This window comes from Etheostoma spectabile, chromosome 13 (assembly GCF_008692095.1).
Source record: "Etheostoma spectabile isolate EspeVRDwgs_2016 chromosome 13, UIUC_Espe_1.0, whole genome shotgun sequence".
Taxonomy (NCBI): Eukaryota; Metazoa; Chordata; class Actinopteri; order Perciformes; family Percidae; genus Etheostoma; species Etheostoma spectabile.
Window position 1 is genome coordinate 21,471,226 of NC_045745.1, and position 12,417 is coordinate 21,483,642.

Consider the following 12,417-nt stretch of genomic DNA (forward strand, 5'->3'; position numbering starts at 1 on the left):
ATATATATATATATATATATATATATACATACACACATGACAAATAACTAACAAAATCGTTATGACCATTTTACCATAAGCCGCTGTCATAATTATTTGAATTGCAGCATGATATAACATACAATCCTTAGATATAATGGCAACGCAATATAATGTGTACAGTAAGTCTATGAATATAACATGAGGCCGTAATTAGGATCACGATTCTACATAACTTCAGCCGTGACAACTGAAACCAGAGAGACAGAAGTCAACTTATGACATAACGGTGAATTCTGTCTTTCACATTTCTAATAGTTTAAATAAGTCTTTTTCAGTTTGATTTATTCTGTTTTGATGCCAGTTCTGTGAGGAATATTTCTTTTAACAATATACATAAATATTCAAATTGTGCTAGACTCAACATGTAGATCAATGTGGTTGCTTTAAATATTCTAAAACAAAACGTGCAAGTGAAGTTGCATCCATGATTTATAAAGTATCTGTTTAGTTTTGACGCTTTATACATTGAACCGATAGAAAAAAACGTATGTATTTTTTATTTTTGTGGCTAAAGGATTATAGTATATACAATTACATTTAGAACATAATATGGCTGATTTAAAGTGCAGAAATACATAAAACTACCAAAATGTAAAAATAAATCCCTGTAAAAACAAACCCATACAGCTGGGAGTGTGTAAAAGTTTTAGATAACTGTCATATTCTTTGGGATTTGATTTAGTATTTGTAGAATGGCTACGGGCAAAGGTAGATAGCGTAACAAATCTCTTAAAAGAAGACTTAAAGAAGTTACCAATTACGGCTGAGAGGTGAAATGAGGTCTCCCTTCATGTTACACTTCAGTCCACAGGGGGGCAGTGGTGCACTGTAAGTTCATGTTGCACTATTGTAGAAGACCTCCGCCTCCCTGGCTGCAAACTACTACCAGCAGACTGAACCTACCTGAGTGTAAGAGCACAGCCTACGGGAAAACCATTCCACTGCAAGTATTGCACAGAATAACGATCAAGAGGGGAGTCATGCATAACATTGTAATGAGGAAATTCAGAAAACACTGTGATGTCAAATGAAACCATTCAAATAAAAACTACAGATGGAGTATGATATTATCTATAACGAGACAGTCCTACATTTATTCTCACTGTAAAGCCTGCTGCTGATGTACAGCAGGATCTACTGCAGATGAGCATGGAGGACACACAGGTTAAGCTTCACAGCCAGAGCCAAGAACCATATTGGGGGGAGGGGGGAATGGCCTGCAGGTTGTGTCCTCAAGTGGAAGATCTGTGCTGCTATCCTCTGCAGCAACATTATTAGAGACCCTGTCATTCTGCCATGAGATCTGTGAAGTCAGTGCGCACATAAAGGAGGACAGAATAGAGTATGACAAATGTCCTGTCCACTCCGGATCCTCACCGGAGCTGGCGATATAGGCCATACTCAGTGTGAATGGCCCCAAAAATAAAGCGGATTGATGTAAGAAAAAAAATCTTTATGCTAGTTGTTCTATGTGGGTGATAACATGTGTGATAAAAGCTGTTTTGTTGTTGTATTGTTGACAGCTGACCGATGTCATGGTGGGGTGGGAGAAAACTGACAGGTGAGGCAACAGAAGTTGGAGACATTTTTTGTAACTGAAAATGTCAGTTTGTGACACCCTTATCATTTTGTTGTGGTTTCCTCATCAGGCTCGTCAGTGTCAGACTACTGTTTTTGGCGAAATACAAGTAAGCCTTGAAAGAAGCTATTTATTTCAATCATTCGGTATGATTCTAATTGATTCATACAGGAAGGACTCCTTGTGATCTCAGTGGTAAATGTTTGAAAACGGACTGTACTACATGACTCAACTATAGTAGGAATGAGGGACCTTTAGGTTTCAGCAGTCTGATTTTGCCAAATCAAGTTTTGAGTGTTTAATTCTCTCTTAATCCATCCATCACAGCTCAGCAAGGAAACTGTCAAAAGACTTTTTAACTTTCAGAACATACAAACATTTTCATACAAAAACTCAAACAAGAGACACACATGGCCCCAATTCCGATACACCCATCAGCATTGAATTGAAACAATGAAGGTCAAAGAGTTGCAAATAATAATCAATAAAGGATCTCAAATCTCCACAAATTTACAGTAGGAGTCAGATGTATTGTTTTAAGAAAAATTGCGCACCTATCCTTTAACTTGATCAGCTTCCCCTGTTACTTGTACATGACTGAGTGAAGTGATATGTGCCTCATTCCTACTAGTTGATGAGTGAATTGTTTTTGGTAAATGACAACTGTTGCAACAGAAAAACTACAGAAATATTGTCAGTAAAATGCAGAAAATGCCCCTGTTGGAGCAAGATGTATTCTCATATTTCACAATATTGGATTGATAATACTGGTGCATTATTTTAAAAGCAGCATTTTACTGTTTATTTGGTCAAGATAATGCTTAGCGTTTTGGAATGTTAGGTCTTTATTTGACTGAACAGCTTCAGACAGGAAAGGGAGAAGGGCAGCACAGGGCCACAGTTCAGAATCGAACCCACGGCCGCTGAGGTTTGGCATGCTCAACCAGGTAAGCTACCCAAGCGCCCCCACAATAGAACTTATTTTTAGAAGGCTATGTCTAATTTGTAAAAATTAGATCAAAAAGATCTGTAGAGGTGAGCATGGCTACCAAAAATGTTACTCTATGATCATATCGCATTGAACATGGGAAATACCACTCTTTTTTTTATTACTATCTTTGACTGCACATGCTGCTCAATTATTTGATGTTACAAATATTTCAAGATATAGTAATCACTGCTTATGTTATTAAACGTCCCTCCACTCTTTTGTCAGCACAAAGCAATGACTCGAATGCTACTAGTGTTGCTGATCTTCTCGGAAAAGGTGTTTCTGTTGTTTTTTTACAGAGGCCCGACATTCAGAGAGACAGATGACCCTAAACCTTTGCAGAATTGCACATCAGGGAATTTGGGTTGTACAGAGAATTTTTCACCAGCTCGTAACACAAAAAGCTGCAGCAGGATAGGTGCCCAGAGAGAGGGAGAAGGGTGGACACGGTGAGCAGTGAAGATGACGATGAGCGGAGAGGTAGTGTATCAGTGATCTCAGAGAGAAAGTGGAGAAAGACATTTCTGTCCAACTTCTGAATTCTCTGAACTGATTATCAGAACTTCTTAACATGTAAGAAGCATGTAACGTAGGATCATACCTGTGATTTACATGTGATTTATTTCTAGAATGGTTTTCTTCTTTCCTCACAAAAGTAATAGCGCTCACTATAATATAAGTTAACATAAGTATGTTTGTACTATTGATAAAATTATCATTTAATGTTGTTTGTATTACATATTATATCTCAATACTAGAGTAGTAATTATATTACAAATACTAACCCAAGTAACTTTGAGTTACTGTGTTACCCGTGATTTGTTTTGTTTTTCAGAGATAGGCTTGTATATATAATGACGTGACTGCTAAGCGTAATTTAGTGCGTGGCATGTCAGGGCTAGGACAGATAACGTTGGCTACTAGCCAAGAAGCTAAACAAAGGATGACGGAGAGAGGAATAATTTCAACAGCTGGAAGTATTCTCATTATATAAGGGCTTTGACCAAGTGGGAACATTGATGACATGTCACTGTGAGCAGAGCAGTGTCCTTCTCCTCTCTCGCATTGTGCACGCACGTAGAGCAAGTTACTATGGTGATGGAAATCTGCATCGCCAGGTCCTTTTCAAAATGTAAGCCTATTTGAAACTCGCCCCAAAACAGCCTATGTAAATGTGCAATAGTCTTCGTAACATACAGTTACAGCCTGAATGCAGAATGTTTGAAGTTATGCCGTTTGGCTGATTGTTGACTCCTCTTGTAAGGTTAATTATTGTTTCATTGAAGTAGAATGAGGAGCTGGCTTGAGGGGGGGTGGATCGCAAATAATATAGTAATAAAATGTAAGTACAGTAATTAATTACTTTTGATACTAAGGTATGAGTAATGGTAATATTGTTAATTTTTTAAGGAGTAATAAGTAAAGACTATCATATTACACTTCCTTACTAACTTGCCCAACACTGCTTGTCAACAGGCTTCAAATGGTAGTAATTAATAGGTAAGGCTTGTGTGTTAAAAGAGAGACGCCACTGACCAGACAGCAGTATCCTGGAGGTTACCACAGCATCTAAGAGCCCAGCTGGGACCTGGTAGCTAGGCAGAGATGACACCAACTGTATAATAGGTGTGGTCTTTGGACCTGCTCCAAGGCAAGGCAGCTCCCAAAGGGGTTTGTAGTTCCTCTGCCTCCTCTCAGTGTCTCTGTGATCATTTTCTTTTTCAATTTTTTATCATTAAAGATATGGGGGTACTTTTAGAGAGGTGTCACATATAGGCTGTTCTGTTTATTAAAGGTCTTTTGCTGCTGTGAAAATGCACAGACCTACTGTTGTGTCGTGATGCACTTGCCAATTAGGAAGAGTTAAAAAACACACCCAGGGGACAAGGCTGCTGTTGACGTTCTCCCGCACTGATGAGAAGCCATGTGTCGATCCCCGAGGGAGGCAGTGAGAGAGAAAATAACAGGCCATGTGATAAAAAGGTAGGGAAGAAGAAAGAAAGTGGGGAGTTCTTATACTCAGGTGTGATGTGGCCCTTTCCTGTCACAGTGATTTATTAGGGACAGAAATATTATAATATTACTGCTGCAAATCAGAGTAATGGAAGCTAGCGGGGACTAAGGAGGTTTTAAGTGCGTGTATGTGCGTCTAAGAAACGCTAGTCAGGCAAAGGAGCAACATCTGTATCAGCCAAATCCAGGAAACTATATTTAAACATTAAGTGGACACTTAGTAAAAATCGTGCTCCCAATCTGCAACACCACTTCTGTATGCATTTGCAATTTGTGCACGTCCTTGTGCATTTATATACTCTCACAACTAAAAGGTGCACCAGGATGTTTAATTGCATGTGATGTATTTGCTTTGCTTCTATACTGTTAAAGTGAAAGTCTTCTTAATGGATTTTTGCAGTAATAACTCAACTGGGTGTCCTTTTGTATTTGAACACCAGTCACTTCATAGACCAAACCATAGCCTGTAAAAATAGTGAACATAGAGTCTGTGACGTCAGCCATTGTTTTGTGGGATGCAAGTTTTGAAGCCTCTAGTGTGGCGATACGGGCGTCGCTGTCTTAATTTTTTACAACCAGATGTGACAATTTTAGATAAGAAGGTGTAGCTGGGGAAGATGATGCAGCCAAGCCAGTGTTGTTTATGGTTGCAATGGCGCTGCGCTAAGTTAAACGTTAAAGGGGGAATGTTGCAGATTTTCAACATTTCTGAAGCGAGTTGTGCAGTGGAGATTTACCGGCAGGTGAATGCGGACCTCCATGTACTGCCGCTATTCATCTGGATTTACGGCAGCACAGAAAAGCCTGCAAACTTTCCCTTAAGTTACCAGCTAATGCTAGCTATGGCTAGCTAGCTTGGTAGGCATACATTTGTTTTCCCATTAACTATTTAGAGTAACTTGTTCTTCAAATTAACTTTAATGAAGTGAAAAAGAAGTAAGAGGGTCAAAGTTTAGGACAAAAACATAGACAATGGATATGCATTGCTAAGCTACTTTCATGATTGACAGGTCAGCATTTAGCCACGCCCCCAAAGCATCCTCTGCTGTTGAAAATTTGAAAATAAACTGGACAATATTTTTCAAAATGAACATTATGCTGTATTGAAGAAGACTTGAAAGTAGCGACTGAGAGGCAATAAACGTATTAAATTAAAAGGTATTATTATTAATTCAAAGGTAATAAATCAAGTCAGAAGGCTCATTTTCTCATTGACTTCTATAGAAACAGACGCATTGGCTTCACTTTTCAGGCCCAGAAGCTTGGTCCATTATTATTTTTTATTTTTTTTACAGTGTATGGGTCGGACGTAGAATCAAAATTAAAGACGTATTTGAGTTTCTCAGTTTGAGCCATGATTTTTATTTATCAGTGAGAGTTGTGACTCTTCTCTGTGGGATTTCCTGTTTCAGCAAGTTCACGTTTGTGCTTTAAATGCATCAGTAGTTGTGTGTACATGTATCCATTGCTTGTTGTGTTTTTTTTAATTAACCTTATCACTTTGGAACATGCACAGAGAGAAAGGGAGGACATTGCGAAAAGACCGATAACCTTGAGAGGTTTCTCAATATGACTCTCCATGCTGTTCCTCTTTGAAGTATTGTTCTGCATCCCCTCTCTCACGCCCTTATCATATTCATTCAGGTGATTTATGCAACAACACATCTCACCCAACAACGCCCAGAACAAACACGTACATATACATACCAACATGTTTCTGTACTGTATACCTTGTTACAAACGAGCTAAACTAACCGGGCTCGTTAAAACTACAAAGACCACTGCTACTTACGGTTAGTCTAGCCGGTAACAAAACAAATCTCTCTGCCTCCTTTTCCCTACATGTTGCGCTCAACATGAGTGTGTGTCTAACCAGCCTGGGCGAGTGCTACACTTATCTTACTTCAGGAGGGGTTTGCGTGGTGTCGCTGACTCAACTCAGACTCAGTTTAGCATTCGGGAGACAACGGGACCACTCCGGTGTGTAATTAGCTCTGCTCTGTCTGTGTCCTAGCCGGGCCAGCCCTGTACCCTCTTTGTTGTAGCCAGTGCAATTTTTAAAAGGTATATATACAAAAGTGTGTAGTGGGGAAAACAAGAAAGTATTTTGGTCCTTTGTCTTTCATAGTGTTCTTTTTTTAGTGCTCCACTGCCATTCGCTTGAGGCCCGGGCTGCATCTCAAAACCCTTTTTTGTTAGCTCCTCAACTCCTCGGTCCTCGCCTAAACCGAAAGTTGATCCATCCCTCCTTGGTGAAGGCCGTCCCAAAGCTCTTATTGCTTCCCCGAGGACTGAGGAGCAAGCATCGAGGAGGGATCACAAGGAGCAATAGGCAAGGATACACAAGAGCATCCTTCCCGGAAGGCGTGCAGCTAAAGGAGTTGCTAACTCCGCCCAATCAGCTGACAGATTAATGTAACCCTTCAGAGGAAAGGATGTCTCATCCCTCCCATGGTTTCCTTGCATCTTTCCCGTGCCTCCTCGGTGGGAGGGACTAATTTGCAAGGAAGGAAGGCAAGCGGAGGAGTTGAGGAGGCAATTTAAGGGTTATGAATATAGCAATAAAAAATAGCAATAATCCCACACACTTGTTACTGTGCAGGTTAAATCCGCATACAACCACTCCCCCCTCATGTCACGTCAGTCTGAAACTGCCTACTTCCTGAAAGACCCCAACTAATATTACATTACAACCTGTAGGCTATAGCTGGTTTGCTTTAGTGTTGTTTGATACATTACTCTCTATTACTTGTGAGCTTTAAGTAAGCAGGATTGTTGTATTTCCAAGATTTGAATTACAGTAACTCTAAATAATATAGATTATATTTCAAAAGGAAATGTTGATATCATCATACACAGATTGGACTCTATTTCTAATCTCAATAATGAGAATAACAGGGCGCCCTGATAGCTCAGTTGGTAGAACAGGCTCCCATGTGTAAAGGTTCACTCCTCGACGCAGCAGGCCTGGGTTTGACTCCAATCTGTGGCCCTTTGCTGCATGTCATTCCCCTTCTTTCTCCACTTTCATGTCTTCAGCTATCCTGTCATTAGAGGCCTAAAATGCCCCAAAAAATAATCTTTGAAAAAATAATAATAATGAGAATACCAAGAACCATGAAATCCATCAATCTTTCACTTAGTACATAACTCTGTAGCAATTCATTTACACTGGCTGCTCTGGGGACCTCCAGTCAGCACCACCTTCTAACCTTCATTTTGAAAACCTCATCCAAAACGTGTACCAGGAAATGTCGGTACACTCTGTATTCTAGAGACCCGTTTTGCTTGTTTGCAGTTAAGAGAGAAAGTAAATGCCGGTCATGTAAAGAATCAGACGTCTCAAGTTTGACGAAAGGCAGAAATGTTCCCACGGAATAAAACGTCACCTTGGGTACTGTGTGGTGGCGAGACAAATTGTTTATAACGGGTGAGCCAGCCTGACTCCCACTCAGGTGTGCAACATACCCATTTAGAGAACCACACAACATTAACACACTTTTGGTTACAACACACACGTCAACTAATTCCACTTCAAGTTGAACATTTACAACATTGCCTCCTGTCATCAGTGATGGATAATAGGTGATGATGAATGGGGAATTTCAGAGGCCCCACATCTAATAATAATAGCATGCAAAGTCAGAAAGCTGAGAGATGTGTAGAGTGATGCAGGAGGAGCGGAGTGAGATGAAATGAAAGGGGGCAGAGGGGGGATTAGCTACAGCTATTAGCAGCTTCTAAAGTAATCACACTCATTAGTTGCTATCAGATTGGGTTAGATGGTTATAAAACAAAAGAGAGAGAGAGCGAGAGAGCAAGAGAGCAAGAGAGCGAGAGAGCGACCGAGAGAGAGAGAGAGAGAGAGAGAGAGAGAGAGAGACAGAGACAGAGACAGAGAGAGATGCTTAGAACATGTTCTTACCTACTTTTTCTTTACTCATTATTAATACGTCAATAATACATATTTACACAAAGACAAGGGTATCTATTAAAAGTTTAAAAGTGTTGGAAGAGGTATTCAGAGGAAGTAAAAGTAGACATATCACACTGCACAAATACTTATTTAAGAAAAGGTCCTTGAAAAAATAAAAAAAGGCATAGTACAATAGAAAATGTACTTGTTTTTAGCCATGTTGCTGGGGTTAGTATTTGAGTGCCACTGGTTGACCCAAAACACCACCACTGCAACGGTTACCGTACAGTTGTTGAAAACTGATATAGTTTAACCAGACAGGCTCTCTAACAAAAGCTGCACCCTCTCACTTACAGCATTTCAGATGCTACTGCTATTACTTGTTCATTATACTTTTAAAGTAATTTTAATTTCTTATAACCACACCGCCAAAAAGATAGGTCATGAAGACTATGCTAATTGACTACTGATTCCCTTTTGAGGTAAGTAAGAAGCTCAGATATATTTCATTCATTTGAGCAGGTAGATTGTCCTTATCTCTGGTGGTGAGAACTTTGGGTGAGAAGAATGTTTTTTTTAACAAGTCTTGGCTCAAGTAAACAGGAATATTCACTGTATTGTTCACTGGTATGCTCTGTATTGTATTCTGGTTCTGTGAGAGTTCAGAGCTGCTGTTGCAGGAACGTTAAGAGTGGCCATTCATTATATGATACAATAGAGATGGTGCTGACTTGGTTTCCATGAATAATTTTCACTTTATCCAACAGTACAGAAAACATATTGAGACAGGCAGAAAGGAAGAAAAGAAAGAAGATACTGGAGGAAATTAGAGCTATGGAGGAAAAGATGAGCTCCAAAAACAAAAATTAAGCTTCTCTTGTATTTGTTGATTTGCTTACACATTTCTTTTTCCACATTGTAACTCACCTGACTTGGCTTCCTGTCATATTGGCTGACCTAGCTATCTTAGTTTGGCTGCTGAGTCTGTGTTGATATTGATGAGCTGCCTGACTTCATGAAAGATGGGAGCAGCCCAATGTTGTCAATGATTATCATTAATTAGTGAAATGACACTATCAGGAGAGGTGGCGAGCAATAGGCAGTAATGGTGTTTACGAGCACCTTTGCATAGAAAAATGTCATAGATTACAAAGCATCTAAGACCTACTGTATGTACATGATACAGTCACAGTATCCAAATTCATATTGTATTCAGATTTTATACCACATGTTCTGTTTTAAGACCAAAGGTACAATTTTGAAGTACATTTTATGCTACTTTCCATTCCACTACATGTATTTGATCTGTACAGTATTTCGTATTGTTTGCTTATGAAAACTTGTGACTTAATTTGTGTTACTTGAAATTAACTTGCCTCAAGGATTTCAAACCAGCTCTTGTATCTTCTTGAACTTAGTTTAAAAGAAAGTCCAGTGCCATTTTTGGGCAGAAAGCTGTAAGTCAAAAGTTTAAATTTGTGACAAACAATCGTCCCACAGGCTTTTCCTATACACCTGGTCTGAGTGAACTAGAATTGACTGATTTTATTCTTTTTTCGAGAGACAATGCAGTTCACTTTAAGACAGACATGAGAAAAACTACGAAATTACAACGAGGAGAGGGAACAGTAAGGACTCGCTCCTTGCCCAGGAGGGGCATGTGTAGTTTTCTTGGAGGTTTTTACCACTACTCTCCACCATCTCTGGGACTCCACTAGGAGTGCTTGTGGTATCTATCTGTACTCCCATTGCACTTTGGACAGAAAACACAGCGTTGATTACATTAAATGTGATACAGGTCTGGTGCCGGTGCCAGTGCCAGTGGGTCAATACAACTGACAAAAGAGAGGCTATAGACTGTATTTTTTGCTCACTCAGCACTTCTCTTTCCCCTTCAGAGTCTCTATACACCTAATTACACCTGATATGTAGTTCCCAAACCTCTCTCACCATTGTACTTCTCACTGCCACTCTCTCTTACTTTAACTATTTTAAATATTATCCTTTCACTTATTGATTCATCAATTGTTTGTTTTTTTCATTTTACTCCTGTTTACAGATTGAGCTTGTTCTCATCAATGTCTCTGATAGACAAACTTACGGTAAATATTTCATTCATAATATTAAAAACCCTCTGAGACCGAGAGACTCACCCACGAGCAAAAACAGCACCTCTGATTCATAGTTTAATCATTTAATAACCATAAAAAATAGAAACTCACCAAAAGTTGTGGCTAAAAGCTTACGCGTTAGCGGTTACGGAGGTTGCTTCCGGGTCTTTCTAGTTTCTACAGGTGGTTTTCTATCCAGCCTGGAACGTGTGCCTTTTTCGGGGTCGTTGAGCATTAAATCCAAACTGTTACATCCAAGATTTATCCACTTTATGTCCAAAATTCATCGCGTTTTTGCTTATTTATTCCGCTAGCTCGAGGCTCCGTGTCCGCTCTCTGTGTGTTTAGGAAAGTGAAGCGAATAGTATGCCCATATTTGGGAGACAACGTCATCCAAAGAGTAGGCTGAAAGAGGCCAATCGTCCCAGCCATACTGTTCTAGTATGCAATCAAAGATGCTATAATGCACAAGATAGAAAGTTTGGACACACCTTCTCATTCAATGCGTTTTCTTTATTTTCATGACTATTTACATTGTAGATTATCACTGAAGGCATCAAAACTATGAATGAACACATATGGAATTATGTAATTAACAAAAAAGTGTAAAATAACTGAAAACATATCTTATATTCTAGTTTCTTCAAAGTAGCCACCCTTTACTCTGATTACTGTGTTGCACACTCTTGGCATTCTCTTGATGAGTTTCAAGAGGTAGTCACCTGAAATGGTTTCCCAACAGTCTTGAAGGAGTTCCCAGAGATGCTTAGCACTTGTTGGCCCTTTTGCCTTCACTCTGCGGTCCAGCTCTCCCCAAACCATCTCGACTGGGTTCAGATCCGGTGACTGTGGAGGTGCAGCACTCCATCACTCCCCCTCTTGGTCAAGTAGCCCTTACACAGCCTGGAGGTGTGTTTGGGGTCATTATCCTAAAATAAATGATGGTCCAACTAAATGCAAACCGGATGGGATGGCATGTCACTGCAGGATGCTGTGGTAGCCATGCTGGTTCAGTATGCTTTCAATTTTGAATAAATCCCCAACAGTGTCACCAACAAAGCACCCCCACACCATCACACCTCCTCCTCTATGCTTCACGGTGGGAACCAGGCATGTAGAACCCATCCGGTCACCTTTTCTGTGTTGTACAAAGACACGGCGGTTGGAACCAAAGATCTCAAATTTGGACTCATCACACCAAAGCACTGATTTCCACTGGTCTAATGTCCATTCCTTGTGTTTCTTGGCCCAAACAAATCTTGTCTGTTTGTTGCATCTCCTTAGCAGTGGTTTCCCAGCTGCTATTTGACTGTGAAGGCCTGATTTTCCTCTTACAGTTGTTCTAGAGATGTGTCTGCTGCTAGAACTCTGTGTGATATTCATCTGGTCTCTAATCTGAGCTGCTATTAACTTACGATGTCTGAGGCTGGTGACTAGGATGAATTTATCCTCAGCAGCCGAGGTGACTCTTGGTCTTCCTTTCCTGGGGCGGTCCTCATGGGAGCCAGTTTTGTTGTAGTGCTTGATGGTTTTTGCAACTGCACTTGGAGACACATTTTAAGTTTTTGCAATTTTCCAGACTGACTGACCGTCATTTCTTAAATTAATGATGGGCACTTGTTTCTCTTTACTTAGCTGATTGTTTTTTGCCATAATATGAATTCTAACAGTTGTCCAATAGGGCTGTCGGCTGTATATTAACCTGACCTCTGTACAACACAACTGATGGTCCCAACTCCTTTAATAAGGCAAGAAATTCCACAAA

The 12,417-nt window shown here is 40.0% G+C and overlaps 1 long non-coding RNA gene across 1 annotated transcript in view; it reads left to right on the forward strand.

Moving 5' to 3' along the window:
* Positions 1–3,909, forward strand: part of LOC116700705 (uncharacterized) — a 17,687-nt gene extending 13,778 nt beyond the window's left edge. The window contains exon 3 of the long non-coding RNA XR_004334711.1: positions 3,829–3,909. This is a non-coding gene — a long non-coding RNA (uncharacterized LOC116700705). The remainder of the gene's footprint in view (positions 1–3,828) is intronic.
* The last annotated feature ends 8,508 nt before the right edge of the window (positions 3,910–12,417 follow it).